Source organism: Empidonax traillii, unplaced genomic scaffold, assembly GCF_003031625.1.
Source record: "Empidonax traillii isolate 1590-97213 ecotype Southwest subspecies unplaced genomic scaffold, ASM303162v1 scaffold106:size2091409, whole genome shotgun sequence".
NCBI classification, from domain to species: domain Eukaryota; kingdom Metazoa; phylum Chordata; class Aves; order Passeriformes; family Tyrannidae; genus Empidonax; species Empidonax traillii.
Genome location: NW_020955299.1, coordinates 638,534 through 653,973, shown reverse-complemented (window position 1 = coordinate 653,973; position 15,440 = coordinate 638,534). Strand labels below are relative to the sequence as shown.

The following is a 15,440-nucleotide window of genomic DNA, read 5'->3' as shown; positions in this document are numbered from 1 at the left end:
TGTTTTTTTTTTTTGTAATCATCTCCCTCTAAAATGGCTTTATTGTTGGCCGCTCAGGTGTATCCTGGCAGGAATAAAGCGCTGGCAGTAATTGGCCGTGACAGGTTTTCCCTCTCCCCGGCGAGGCAGAAGGAGCCCCGTCCTCCCTCCCTGGGGTAATTGGCTCTGACGGCTGCTGGTTGCTGCAATAATACTGATCCACGAGCTTGTGTGAGCTGCATAATGCCTGGAGGATTTTGTACCCATCAATATGTCCTCGACTCGAATAATTTTTTATTTTTTTTTTTTTTTTCCTTTCTTCCCCCCCACGCTTCTGCCGTGGCAGTTTATTAAAAGGAACGCTTGCTGCAGTTACTGCCTGTTTGGTGTCTGCACAGCCCCAGCTGTCATGGCAGATGAAAACACCATCCTGCCGTTCTGTCCAAACACTCCTGCCGCTGCTACAAAGGAAATCCTCCCGCAGTCGCCCACAGGCACTCGCGGTTCGAGCCTCTTTACTCGTGTAGGTGCAGCCGATGCTTTTTTTAAAAAAAAAATCACCCGTGATAGCAAAACGTGGTAATCTGCTGGCGAGGGCACAAAACCGCTTTTGTTTGCAGAACTTAACAAGCTGTGAGGCAAACCCCAAAAATATGCAAAGGCAGAGAGTTGTGCGTGCCTGGCAGTTTCGGTTACAGCCGGGGCTGGGGGTGTAGGGACTTGTTTGCTGCCTTAAGTGATAATTCAGATTTCTTCTTCTGGGGTGTCTGGTGGCGAAAAAAAAGATTAAATAAATCTCGCATTGGGTGGTGTTGGATCACACTCGGTTACTTATTAGGACGTTCTGAGAAATGTAAAATGGCAGCAAGTCCACCTTGGTTGGATCCTAATCAGCTGCAACACCAAAGTTATTGGGTTCTTAACCAGAATTGGCACGTAGAGCTGAAATTCATTAAAAGTAGTTCTCAGAGCGGGGATTAGTTTTTCTCGTTTGGAATTACTGCTGGCTCATCACTTAAAGCAGAGTTTTTGTGGGTGAAGTGTTTGCCAGAGTCATTTACTGTCTCAACAGTAATTGTGACTGGTTTGGGGAAGGAAGTCTGTATAAATATCCCTGTGTAAGGTTGTTGCCTGACAGTTTTAAGGCTCTCTGCTTGGGGAATGGGTTCTAAAGGGTCCCAGCAGCGGTTCAGGAATTGTTCCACAGCAGGCCGAGGCTGCAATGGCTGAGAAAGTACCTGCTCTTGGAAAAGATATTACTACTTGCTTAAAGTAAGATCTTTTTGGCACTCATGAAACCAACCTGCACCTGCAGTGGAGCTGGAGAGAAATGCATCTTTAGGAAAGACGGGGACTCAGGGAAGGATCAGGGATTTGGTTGTAATTCAGTGCCAAACTCTGCTAACTCCTTGGAATTGCCTTTTTTTTTTTTATTTAAAATCTTAACTGTGCTAATCCTGACGTGGTTTATGGCTTTGCAGTCATGCAATACCAGCGTGCTGATGACTCTTCTGGGGAAATGGCAGAAAACTCGTAGTGGGATATTCTGCATGTTTATTTTTAGAAACGAAACACTTCCCAGAGAAACAAACCCTCTGGTTTTGCTCTGTCGTTATTGGGAGGTCTGGCAAAGTTTTATTTCCTCGTTTCATGGACTCAGCTGTGTCTCGATACTGAAAATAAAAGTTGTCTTTAATTACATCCTGCAGTGAGGAGGTTGATGATCAGTGCCTGGCTGGCTGTTTGCTTTTGGCTTCCAGTTTTCTGTGACGACAACAAAAAAAAATGTCTCCTACTCAGCTCCTGTTTTGTGAGTTTGTTTTTATAACTGTTTGTGTCTTGAATCTTTAGGCAAAGCCCTGAAGCGAGGTGTTCCTATATTGGTGTCTTGAAGGAAAAGGTACTGAAATGTCATTTTTTCCACCAGATGAGCACACACTGCAAATACAATTTCCAAATGGGATTTCCTTTGTTTTTGGTAGTTTATCTCCCCGGGAAATTACAGTAATCATTTGAGTGGGAAGCTTTCAGAGGCAGAAAGAACAGTTTAAGGAGCTCACTTCTGCATTCAGAAGTACTTTCAGACTAGAATGTTGTAGAGTAATATTTGAATCCTTTTTCTCTTAAGCCGTGACCAGCCCTTCCATCCATTTGTACACTGAAGATCGTGCTCTGATTTCCAGGTAAACCTTAATTTAAAAACAGAATGACATTTAAAACCATTCAGCCTTTTTTGCAGCGTGGGGTTGATCACCCCGGGGCCAAGAACCCAAAACCAGGCGATGTCAGTCTGTCAGATATGCCCAGCAAAGACTTAGGGATCAAAACCAGCAAAACTCAATTACGGGCTAATTGATGAATGTAATTACATGTAGATTTGACCAAAACTCGGTTCTGCAACATTAGCAATTTAATTACAAAATGCACTGTGATTGTAAACCTTGCAAAAAATATTTTTCCTGGTAGAGGTAGCTGCTATTTCACATCCTGTTTTTCACATAAACTGGTTTTAGTGGCCAGTGTAAGAACAAGTGAAACATCTGAATTTGCATCAGAATGAAGCTTCCTCTGGAAACTTAAGCACAATTTTAAATGTCTTGCCAAATTTAAACCTGAGAAAAGTAACTTTAATTCTCCCAGCTTTAGCCTGTTGCCTGCAAATTGGATTTTAAACCTCTTGTCAGGTGCCAGCCAGTGAGTTCCCTTTGCGGGGTGTCATTTGGGAACGCTGAATCCAAGCATTTTGCCTGGTGTGTGTCTTTCCACTCGTCCTCCTTCCAGTCCTGGTTTAGGTCCCTTCCTTTCCCTGCTGTAGCAGTGTCTGGGTCTCAGCACGAGTCAGTTCAGGAGCTGCCCCTGCCCAGGTAATTGTTTTAAAAGCTCTTTCTAATCTCGTCTTTGTTGGCTTAACTAAACCCCTCGATTTGGAACTCAGGTTTCAGCATTTGTGGGTAAGAATGCAAGGACGGTGTGGGGAGGATTCTGGAATAGCTCCTGGGCTGTGCCAGTTCTGTCTTGTGGAGGGGGGGAGGGGGTTGGTTTTTTAGTTTATTATCAATATTTTGAAACAGGCCCTGCTTGGCTCTTGTCTCCTAAAGGAGGTTTGGCACAGCAGAGGCTGCTGAGGGAAGGGGTTTCCTGGAGAATCCTGGCGTTTGTGTGGGGAGCTGCAGCACAAATCCTTGCTGGGCCTGATCCAGGGGGTTTTTGATGCAAGAAACAGGTGGTGACAGGCAGTGGCAGCTAATCCAGGTGGGATATGCTGGGGAGAGCAGGAATGTGGGAGATGGCTGCCCTGGCCATGTCTGGCATTAATATTAGAATAGCTGTCAGGAAAGGTCACAGTCCTGCTGATCCAATGTGAAAGCCACACAATCTTGTTAGCAGATAGTGCACCCCCCCCAAAGAGGATTACACAGCAGCAATAGTTCATCGTGTATCTCTTTGCTGCTCTCCAAAGGAGATTGATTTATTTTGCAGGTGTGTGAATGACAAAACACAAAACTGGAGTTGGCTTCTGTTCTTAATAAAATGTACCCTTCATGTAACACTTGAGCTGTGCTTTTCTAAGTAACCTCGTAATGATCTACAAGCTTGCCTTTGGCTTAAGAAGATTAAGGAATTAATGTCAAATTACAGACATAACTGCAAATAGTATTTACTGTGTTCAGCATGCAAGGAGAGGCAGGCAGTTGACAAACATGAAATATATTTTTAAAAGTATTTTTCCTTTTTAAGTCAAAGGATCACAGCCACAGTGATGTCGGCGTGCTGTGTGTGGGAGGAAAAGATGCCTCGGCCAGAGAGAGGTTGGTTGTGTTGTGTTGTTGTGAGGTTTGGCCGAGGATCCAGGCGAGGAATTGAAGGTGTCAGTTTAATTCTGCATCAGACGGTTCCTCGTGTGTCAGCAGAGGCTGGGAGATCACGGCTCTGCAGGCAAAGTGTCCGTGTGTGCAGGGGGTTAGTTGGGGGTGAGACAATGATAAAATGCCTAAGAAGATTGTCTGTGTTACATAATGCTAATGGAATTATGGCTGGATAAACACATTAATATGAGGGAGGGAGGGAAGGAGGGAGGAAATGCCCAGGCTTCAGCTGTGGGAGGCACAAGTATTGCTGCTGGAAGGCACAGCAGAGTTTCTGGAGATGGTTTTCAATTTTTGGGGGGGGGACACGTTGTCACAAATAACGCCCAACGAGTTTTCCCAGCTGTAAATGGCTTACCTTGAGCTTGCTGTTTTGGTCGAGTGAAAGGGAAACGAGGGCTGAGGAAATGCTCTTTGGCAAAAGGTGGGAAAGCCACCGAGGTTGCTTATCTGTGAGGAGCTGCAGGGAATATTGCTTTTAATGTGCACAGCAGTTTGTTAATTTTCAGAATCAGAGCAGCAGTGGGCTCACAGAAAGAACAGGCTCTGCTCAAACAGGGGCTGCACTATTGATCCCTTTCGAGGAAAGAATCTGTATTGAGGTGTAAAGATTTGTAGTTGTCAAAGGCTCAGACTTGTCTTTAAATAGATGCTGTTTTTAGCTCCTGCTCTTAATTATTTGTCAGTGTTAATAAACATTGTGAGAAGGCAGGAGGTTAAAACTTCCCGTGACTGTGAGCTGTAACAAGTGTTGGAAAACTGCAGACTTTGGATGTGCAGGAGGGCAGAGCTGCGAGCAGGAGCTCAGGGAGATGCTTTGCCTGTCTGTGACACTTAGACCTTAAAAGCTGTGATTCTCTTGCAGCAAACATCTCCAAGGATGACGATTTGTGATGGAAGTGTGTTCTGTCCTTTCTGCAGGATAGTGTTTCCACCTGCTCCAGTTGCCAAAAACTTTTCTGACCTCCTTTTCCAAATCTCATTTTCCTGGCAGTGCCTTAGTGTGTTGAAGAGACAAATGATTTTCTTCTGCTTCTCTGGCTTTACCTTGAGCTTGTTCAAACAAACCCCCCCCACACACTTTTATTTCAACTCCTCCTTTTCCCCGTGATTTACTCTTAAAGGAGATGGTGGTTTGGAGACAGCCCCGAATTCTTAAGGCCCTTTGAGTTCTTGCAACGTCCAAAGGAAGGTCCTCAGGAGATCTCTCTGAATCCCCTTTAGATGAAGGATGAGTGTCCTCGTCAAGGCAGATTAGAAGGATGATCACAGATTTTGTGAAACAGAAGACAGGTCTGCAGGATGAGATGTGGGGGTGAAGCTCAAGAGCCTGACCTTGCGTGTTTAGGGGCTTGTCTGGCCTAGAACATGAGGCCCTTGGGCTGGGGAGTGAAGATGAGGGTGATGGGGGTGAAGGGAGAACCCCTCCCTCCTGTTTTGGGGACTGAAATTGCCTGCAGAGCTCAGCAGGAATCGCTGGCATCGTGTAACTTGTTCTCCCCTCAGTCATCACCTGAGAGCCTGTTTGATTCAGAGAATAAACCCAAAATGACATCATGATATTCTGCAGTCTGTTTTTTCTTTGGTTTTTGGTGTTTTTTTTTTATTTTTATTTCTCCTCCTGAGGGCTCAGATTTAGGAAGACAAGTGAAACCCTAATAATTGAATTGATGAAGTCACTGATTAGATTTTCTCTGGTGTCAGTGTTATCATCTTTTGCATGTACCTGCTTTAAGCAAAGAGTTTACAATCAATGAGTGAGAATTTAAGGGTGTATTTCCGTGTGGCAGTAACTAACCCTCATTTGGGATTGAAACAGGCCTTTTAATAGGAGTTTGATAACTTCAGTGGGTCTTTAATTAACTGAAATTCCACGCCTTAACATCTTTCTCTTACAAATAATAATTAAAAACTAGGGTTCTTAGGACTGGAAGGTGATCTTAGAGATGGCTGATGTTAAAACAGACCAGGAGTGGCTCCTGCAATCCACACTCGGCCTGGTAGGAAAAATCTGGGAGGCAGCAGCTTCGTTTTCAGTGAAAGGTGCACGTGAAGTCTTGGAAAACAAAGCTTAGCCTTTATTCAAGATGAGCTGGTTAGTTCTTCTTCAGAGTGACAGAGAAGTAGCAAAGTTTTTTAATAGCTTTGTCCTTCACCCAGAGGTTGTGTCTTCTTTTGTTAGGAGCACACTGAGAGCACAGATCAGGGTGGGTATTTGTGGATGTAAATTCAGAAAATACATTTATCTCCCGCTGTCAGAAAAACACTGCCGGGTTTGCTGATGTGTTACCACTTTTTTTTTTTGGGTATCACATCCTGCTGGTTTTGGGGGGCTGTTGCAGAGCAGTGGGGTGGCTGTGAGTGGAGGAGGATGCGGGGGTGATGTCACTGGTGAGGAGTTGGCTCTAGAGGGTGCTCTGAACCAAGGCAGCGCCTCCTTCCCCTCCTTAACATGCACGGGTGACGCTGTTGGGCTGAAGGAAAACAATAAAGACCTCCCTGCTTTCCTCCTGCCCTCCTCGCCACGTCGGGAACCTCAGGATTGCTTTGGCCTGGAGAGCTCCTCGGGAAGCTGCTGCTTAATTATTTAGCTCTGGGGGGATTCCTGCACCGCGAGCTCTGACATCCTTCCCCGTGTTTTCCTGCTGACTTAAATAATTTGGATGTTTGAAGTGTCTTTGGAGGCCTTTACAGAGCATAAATAAAAGCATGAGTGGTTCAAATTGGATGGCATTTTCTCCCTTTCTTGGACAAGAGGTAAATTACTGCATTTTTGCCTCGATATATTAATGGAGAAAGAAACGGTGTCTTGACCTGCTGTGATTTTTTTAATACCCCTCTCTAGCAGCTGGTAATAACTGGTAGTAAAACATGTAATAATGTGCAAATTCCACACTGAGGTTTCACACAGGGATTTTTTTTTTGTTGTTTTTTTTTTGTTTTCCTGTTGGCTATAGCTGTCCATGTAACACTTCCTTCTTTTTCTTTCATTTAAACAGCCTTGCCACCATTTCCCAAATGTCCTGGGGAGGGATTTTTTTTGTTTTTATTTTTTTTTTTGCTCTGAGTGTGGGGAATTGTTTAAGGTCTATTGGAAATAGACCAGGGAAATATTTACACCTGAGAGTGTTGTGTCTGTTCAGATCTTTTTGCTGCATTTTTGGCAGGGGTGTTGTTGTGTTTCTTTCACACCTTAAAGTCTTATTCTGGGACAAGCAAAATTGAGGACTGTGACTGTGCTCCCTTCTTTTGTCTCACTGATTGTACTTTGGAAAAATGGGACTTTTTCCCCCTGAATATACACTCAGGTAATAGAAATCTCGTAATTTTTACCTCTTGACTCGAGTGGTTATGAGGACAGTAATTGTTTCAGCCTGATGGAGATTAAAACTTGTCTCCCATGCCAGTTCTTAAATGTGGAAATAGCTGCGGGCTGTGGAATAAAATATTTGATTTATTTCGCAACCCCGTGAAAGGCCATAATGCAAGAACTGTATGGATTTGTTTGGTATAAAAGCTTAATTTAAAAGGAGAAGCAGCAGCAGCCTACTAGACCATTTCTGGCTGTGATTTCTATTTTAGGAGGCCGGGGCCCAATGTGGTGATTTGTGTGCTATAATGACGGTAATTCTGAGCTGGGAGATGAGTTGTCTGTAATTCTGAGCCTCTCTCAGCGTTACAGCTCCTTATCAGCAGAGTTAACACGAGGTGAACTGTCTGTAAGACACGGAGTTTTTTCCCTCCTTTTCTCCAGTTAAAGGTTAAAGTTATTACAGGCACGTGTGCTGGCTTTTGCTGGTGCTCAGGAGCGCTCTGGTTGCCTGCACATTATTGCTGTGGACATATTTTCCTGCTTTAACGCGGTGAGCAGTTGTTTAATTGCAAAAGCTGTTACTTCTCCTGATCCCCGACTAGAGTGAAAAAAATCAATGTCTTCTCTGCAGTCTGAACTAATAGGAATCAAACTCATTGAAGGATGAAAATGGTTTAATCAACACAGAGCTGTCTTAAAGGTTATTTAAAAAAAAAAAAGAACAAAAACACCCCAAAAACAACAACAAACCCACAAACCAACCAAACACCCCCCAGCCCAGCTCTGGAACTAATGAGCAAAGCACTTCTTCCTCCCTGCAGCTGGACTAATGAAGGGAAGGCAGGACAGGTTTTAATCTGCCAGGGATATATATAGTGATATTCTTGGGGGCTGTTTGATTCCCAAGGCTTCCCTTTTAACCACCCCTTCTTGTCTCTGTCTTCAGCCCTTTGTAGGAGCTGACAGAAACGAGGCCTAATGATGGGTTTCTTTGTAGTGGGAGCCATGAAAGGCACTCGGGCTTTTCATTCCAAGAACTGGATCCAACACGATTGTCTCGCTTGTTCTTGACCTCATTTGTCCGGTGGGCTCTGCTTATTTAAAACACATCAGTGGCACCTCTGCTTGGTGGGACCCCGAAGTGCAGATTTCCCTGGGAAGTCCCAGGGGGAATGTTTGGTTGGCCATTCCTTTGGAGAAGTGTTAGATGGTGGTGGTGAGGTTGGAATTGCTGCCTGGTAACCCTGTAAATTGGGGAGTGGAATAAGCAGTCTCTGCTTGGGGGGGTCTGTGGAATAAACTTGCTGTTGCTGTCTTCAGATCACTGCTGATGTTTAAGCCCTGTTAACAGCTGGGCTTTGCAGGTGAGCCTGGAAACACAGGCTTAGGTTGGAGACAGTTCTCCAGTTCCCTCTCTGCTCTAAACTTCTACTTGATTCCCCCCCCCCCCCCTTTTTTATTTACTCCTGACATTCCCTGCCGAATCTGTTTTACCTGTGCTACCCACTGGCATCCTCCTGGAAGTGAGACGTGCAGTGGGACATTTTTGTCTGCTGTTTAGGGGGGAGAGCACAAGTTCTTGCTGTGGGAGGTCACCTGAGTGTGAACTTCCTCGTGCTGTTGTGATTTCAACCTTTTCCTTCTGAAACTCGGTGACTGAAGGCAGTGAAGAATGAGTTGGATCTGTGACTGCTCAGTGATGATTCTGTGAAACCGAAACAAAGTCTTTTAAATTATGTTTTCCCCTCTTGATGTGCCACCCTGGCGTGTTCAGATCCAAAAAAAAAAAAAAAAACCAAAAAAACCCACACAAAACCAAACCACAAAAGCAGCAGGTTTTACTTCGGGAGGAATTTGCCTGCCAAGCTTTAATAAAATGGATTGTTAATGAACTCATGAGGTGACGTGTGCTTTTTTTCCCTGATAAAACATTAGCATGAAAATCCGGCAGTTCCTGTCAGTCACCTTGTCAGAACCCAGACAGGAGGAATGAGACGACAGCACCTGGAGCTGGGAAGGTGCACTTTGTTTGCTCCGTGAATCCCACAGCCCTGCCCGTGCACTTCTGGCTTTCTGAGCCCTTTGCACACCGGTTCTGTTGTTTGTCAGCTCATCTGCTGGTTGATGGGGTGATTTATCAGCTGCAGAGGGGGGAGCCAAGCACAGCAAGGAGCCTCCTGTGACGCTGCCTGACTTGGTGCTCTCTGGGTTTTCCCTTGGTGCCCTCAGCTGGGCTGATGGCAGCACGGGAGGGGAAAACCGAAGGATTTTCAGCTGCCAAGTCCAGTCTCTTCAGTGGCTTCATGGCTTTCCTCGATGTTCTGGTGGTTTTTGGGAGGCTGACACTAGATGGCAATGCTGCAGCTGGACCCTGTCACCTCGCTGCCAACTGGGCACGGTTTGCTCTGGAGCCCTTTTTTGCTGAGGGAGGATTTCTCTGTGTCTCTGCAGTGGCTTTCAGGCTGTCTGCTGGTGCGCTGGGAACTTGCCCGACATCCTCCAAAACTCGTGAGTTCCTTTTGTCCGGGAGTGTTTGCTCTTCCTGTAAATTTAATGTAGGACGTACAAAGACTTCCTGAAGTGAATGTTTGTTTTGTGGAATTGTCCCTTGGTGGGTGTGTTTCGGGTCCTGCTTTGCCATCTGCAGGCAGTTACTTCACCAGAGATGTAACACAATGCCTGGGACACCATTTAGGATGGCAGGGAGTGGTGCTCTCAGATTTTACAAGTTTTCTGCAGGTGCTTTTAAGGAATTCCATGAATACCTCTCACATATCCCTATGGCTGTGATGCCCTGCAATTATTTGGCCGCTCAGTTCTGATGGGGATTTTGTATTTCAAGTGCTTCTGTCTTATTTTGTGTGGATTGCAAGAAGAGACAACTAAATAGAAGATCTGGGATGCCTTTTATGCTGAATTCTCTTAGTAGGCCACTGAAGGAAAAGTGGAAGGGAAAAGCTGCTGTGTTGGAGGTGTAGCCTTCCTAAAAACACTAAATTTCCGTGTTCCTGTAGCTGCATAACACGTGAAACCACCATGAATGTAGATAAAACCAGTGTGTGTGTCCTAGTGGAGAATTTGGAAGGAAGTTCAGAGTCAGGATACAGTCACGTGAGTGGGATTTTCAAGCCCTTGGTGTGATTTTATATTGTTTTATATTAAACACCAACAGGAAAATGAGCATTGTATCGACAAGCAGCAGTGATTTATGTTAAAATATCCAGCAGGATCCATTTCTTCGGAGAGGGGGTTGGATAAGTTGGTGTAAGCCACGTTTAACTGTTGCCACCTCCTCATCTTCAATGTGAGAAACGTTGTCAAACTTACCCTGAAAGGCTTTGGTGACTGTTAACTGGCTGATCACGGCTATCAAAAATCTGCTGCTTCCTTTTAGTTGACTAAAAGTTTCTGTGTAGGTGGCTGCAGACTCACTGCTGCGTGAAACGGCGGCGGTGCACCAGCAAATCCCTGTCTGCCTGAAATAAAAACAAGGCCAAGTAAGCAGAGTCCAGCAACCTGCTCAGATAATTAGTGTGATTTAAGGCTCTGAGTGCAGTTTTGACTTGATCTCTTTATCAAGCCTTCCAAAGTGCAAAGAGACCTTTCTGAGAAGGGTCAGAGTTATATTTGGGTGAGTGGCTGTAGCGTGGCCAAGGCAGATACACCTCCCAGTGCTTGGGTGCAATTCTTACCTTGGTTTATTTTTTTTTTTTAAGGCTCTTAAGAAATGTGGGAGAGTGTCCATTTTTTAAATAACCCACTATTGTTCACTCTTATGAATCTGTGGGGGTGAAAAGAAGAGGAATAAACCGAGAACCTTCACATTTTTCCATGTTTTTGGGGGTTCTGGAAGGGTGAATTAGTCCCATCTGCTGAGTATCTTGTCCTGTAGCCCAGAGTTTCTTCTTTCTGTAACAGAACTGGGGTTGGGTGGTTTCAGGCTGTTAAACATTTCTTCAAGATTATAGCAGGAACTTCCTGTTTTTAGAGCTTATCTCCCTGTCTGGAGGGAGAGATTATTATAGGTATGGTCACATCCTGGGGTTGTTGTCACTTAGTGAAAAAAAAACCCAACAAAACCCTATTGAATTTTCAGAGGCCTTTGAAGGTGCTTACTGGGTTTTTGTGGAGTCACAATTCCCACCCCCTCTGTGATTCCAATAAAAGGCCCTAAATCCAGTGGGAATTTCCCATCTCTGTTAGTTCAGTTTGTGTGTGGAGAAAGAAAACCTCTTGGTGAAGGCTGTGTCTGGCTCTGGAAGGAAGATCGCGAGGGAAGCATTTGGGAGTCATTTCCTTCAGCTGTGAGTCCGAACATGCTTTATGTTATAACAGTTTAAACAGGCCGTTGATGGGGGTATCGAGTTTTCCATTCCCAGAGTTTCAGTTTAAACAGGCAAACTTCCATTGTTTTACAGCTGCTTTGATGGAGCTGAAAAAAGATGCCTTTGCTCAGTCCTTCCTTCCCTCCTTTTCTTGAGCTTTACCCCTCCCACACAGATTGAAACTATTCAGAGTTTTATTTTCTTTGCTTTTTTTTTTATATACAGCTGAGAACAAACAGCTTCCTGTTTGCTTTTTAATGCATATATTAGATTTTCAAGTATGTAAATTTTCCCTTTGATATATGACTTCTTTTTCTTGACAAATATTTGGGTTTTTTTTTTCTTTGTCCTTCTAAAATAACTCTTGTGCATTCTTTTGTGTTGAATTCAAGAGGCTGCTGAAGAGGTTGATGTCTTGCCCTAAGTACCACAAAACCTGGCAGACACACACACTGGGTTTTGTTTTAATATTCTTGGCTTACAGTTTACCATTCTGTAATTTGGAGATTCCCAGGGCAGGGATTTTCTCCAAAACCATTTTTGAATTTCACCGTTGGTCCCTACAGAGGAGAGGAAACAAACCAGGGGGGAAATATCAGTGATTTCTGTGATGAACAAATGAACTTTTTTTCCTTAAATGTGCCTTGCCTGGTTTGTTTTGGTTTCCAGCTGGGAGGCTGTACCTGCTTTTGAGTCACTTTATTCACTTCTTGTTCCCCTTACCTTGGTCACAACATCCCAGCTGAGTTTATTACACTCATCCCTGTGCACATCAAAGCTTTTATTTTAAAATCTGCTGCATTCCTCAGCTTGTTTATCTTTTTTTTTGTGTGTGTGTTCTTTTCTTCTCCTTCTCTCTTCCCATCCTGTCTTTCTGGCTGAATTTTGCCCTCTTTGAGGTGCAGCTCTCTCAGAGCATGAAGATTTAACCCTTCTGGTGTCCCCTCCTTGCCTCAGGTGTGTTTTTCCTTGGCCACCTCAGCATTTGGAGAGGGAGAACAGGGAGCTGTGAACACTCATTTATTTGTGTGAGGAGCTCTCCAGTGGGCTGAGCTGTTTCTTTTTGGGTTGTGGTTGGTCGGTTGGTATTTTACTGTTTGTTTGTTTTCCCCAACACTTCCTAAGCTGAGCCTTCCTGTAAAATCCTGCTTTTTTTTTTTTTTTTTTTCCCCCCACGTGTTAGCATGTGAATTGCCTTAGTCCTCACAGCTCCCTGGGGGAGCCACTCTTGTTTTTTCATCCCTGCTGTGACAGAAGTGCATCCAAGATGCTGCACAAAAAATAACCCGCCGGATTCCTCCCGAAGACACCCAGAGCAGAGCTGTGCAGCCCTTCGTATCCTTGAATTCCCTGTCCCCATTCCTCAGCTGAGCCTTGCCCTGTCTGTCCCAACAGCCATTTCTTTGGCTCTCTCACAGCTTTGAGGGGGAATCTGAGCCAATTTGTGTTTTTTACCTCATAACAAGCTGTTGTTTTAACCAGCACCGAGTGCCACCAGTGCACAGGCCTTGGGATATATATATATATATTTCTTTGGGGGTTTTTTTGTTTGCATTTGTGTCTTGCTGGTTGGAGTTTGGTACAAAGGTGATCCCTTGCAGGGCTGGCAAAGGGGCAGTTGGTGGCAGTTGCTGGTGACAGTTACAGTAGGTCGTTGTCTGCAATTCTGTCGTTCAAAAGAGACTGAAGTTCCTCAGACGTTTCTGTGCTTGGCAGGGTTTTCCTTGCCCGGGGTATTGGTGTGGTGCTGGATTTTAACAGGGACCTGTGAGGAGTTACAGCTTGAGCAGAGGTCACCTGGAACATAAACCTGAACACCAGGTAAGTACAGGAAAAGAGTCAGAGTTCCTGAACCGTAAAAGGTGTGATAGTGTCAGTAATTTGTTTTTTTGCAGGCTCCGGGTTGGATGCTGCATAACCAGAGGCTTGGGGAGGGGGGAACCCCCACCCCAAGCAAAAAGCCCTACAAACCCCAACAAACCAGAATCTAACCCAACAAAAAAAGCGCCAAACCTCTTAAAGGTCTGTAAAGGGTGCAGGTTCCATTTGGAGATTGGAGAGAGGCGAGGAAAGGGTTCATCCAAATTTCAGCGGTTCTGCTGTAAATTAAAATAACAAATAACCCTTCCCATGCTGGTTTTAAGAACGGCTGCATATGTGAATGTGGGGGAGAGGAAGCAGCCACTAATGTTTAACTGTGTGCAGAGTTTACAGCTTCCCTAGGCCGGGATTAGAGCACCAATTGGCCTTTTGATTGTGTTGAGGCAATGAGGGCATTGCTCCGAGTTTCCTCTCACAGGTTACGTTCCAGGAGCATGGAAGAGCGCCCTGATGTAAATGTGGAGCCCAGTCATAGCTGGGTTAGTGCAGTGGCTGCCTGGAGCTCAGAGCAGGTTTCCTGTTGGGTGTTTCATGTGTGCTCACAGATCTACAAGCACAGACAGGACCTCTCCTGCTCGGAGCGGATTTGAAGACATTTGTGTGCCGACAGCAGCAACTGTCTTGTCAGGAGCCGAGTATCAGTTCCTCTCAGCTGTGTTTGTACCAGTAAAACAGCGCATTATTTACAGAGGAATAGAACCTCACCTCTAACCTGACCAAAGGTTTTGTGTTTAGACAGGGCCCAGATGCTTTGATGTCGAATTGGAAAACAAACAGCGACGGGTAACAAATATTGGGCGCTGCTGCTGCGAGCAGGCAGAGGTGACCTTTCCTGCTGGCAGCACAGCCGGCGCTTCCTCTGCTCTGCCGAGAGATCTTCAGGTGACCCTTTGCCTCTGGAATTCTCCAGCTAATTTTCAGTTTAAGCTGTCCCCGCTTGGAGCTTTTTGTTTTGTTTTGTTTCTCTGGAGGAATCACTGGTGTTTTGGCCGGGAATGTGTATGTGTGTGTCTGTGTGTGTGTGAGCTGACAGGGAGAGAGAAACTTGTGATGAGGAGTGGAGTTGAGTGACACACAACAAAAACACTGGGGTGACAATATGAAGCTGTTGGCTTGTTCTCCATCAGCCTACTCCCTTCCTCTTCCCCCCCCCATCCCCATCCAAGGCTGAATCCAAGGGAGAGCTTGATTTCCGTGGAGCTCTGAAGACGGTGTTAAATCCCCTTTTAAAAATAGGCTCAGCTTAGCAGGGGGCTGGTGTGTTAGGCTGAGCGCTTGCCTGAGCTGGGAACTTGTGCTGTATGAGCTTTTAGAAAACACTTGTCATGTTCACATCTCCATGTGTTCCTAAAAGTACTTTGAGGCTTCTTCGTGTTCAGTTTGTGTGAGTCAGGCAGTCGCACTCGAACCTGCCTTTTGGAAAAAATTGACTGGATGAGCGAACTCAGAGCCGGAAGGAGCTGCTTTTAAAGCGTTTGTGGGACCTCTTTGTCGTGGCTGCCTCTTGAAAGGAAAAAAAAAAAGTTAATGTACCCATTTAATCTGTATAATCTCATTAAGCCTGTTTACGGTTAGTTTGTGTTTCAAGTGTATGGATACCTGGGAGACCCGAAATTGCTCCTCTGGAGCAGTTCTGGGAGCGGGTGAGATGTTTATGTGTGCTTGATGGCTAATTCTGTCAGAGGAGGTGGGGAGCGCTGCTTGATGGATGGATCCTGTTGGCTGGGAGGGCTCGTATCTTTATTTAATATTCTCCAAATTCCCGCGTCCCGTGTTTAATATTCCTGAAACGCGGCGCGGGGTTATGAATTATTCGCGTCGGGCACGAGCCGCGTGTCTCGAAAGCCGCGCGTTTTCCCAGCCCTTCTGAAGAGAGCTCTGTCTGTCACTCCTCGGCTCTCAATCTTTCATGAGCCTGGAGTGCTGGTTGGGTACAGGAGACGGGATGTTACAGGTTTGGGGGTGGGGGAAAGCGCTGAAAACACAGAACTGGCGTCTTCTTCGCAGGTGCTTCCCAGATTTCAGCAGCAGGAAGGGAAGGTGTGCTGGTGTGTGTGTGTGTGTGTGTGTGTGTGT

At 45.3% G+C, this 15,440-nt stretch overlaps 1 protein-coding gene across 3 annotated transcripts in view; it reads left to right on the top strand.

Moving 5' to 3' along the window:
• Positions 1-13,125: 13,125 nt before the first annotated feature.
• Positions 13,126-15,440, top strand: part of RERE (arginine-glutamic acid dipeptide repeats) — a 155,886-nt gene continuing 153,571 nt past the window's right edge. For 2 of the 3 annotated variants that reach the window (XM_027882466.1, XM_027882462.1), the window contains exon 1: positions 13,127-13,304. The gene's annotated coding sequence lies outside the window, so the exon portion shown is untranslated. Of the gene's footprint in view, positions 13,305-15,440 lie in introns of all 3 variants that reach the window. The other variant, XM_027882467.1, reaches the window with a different exon arrangement.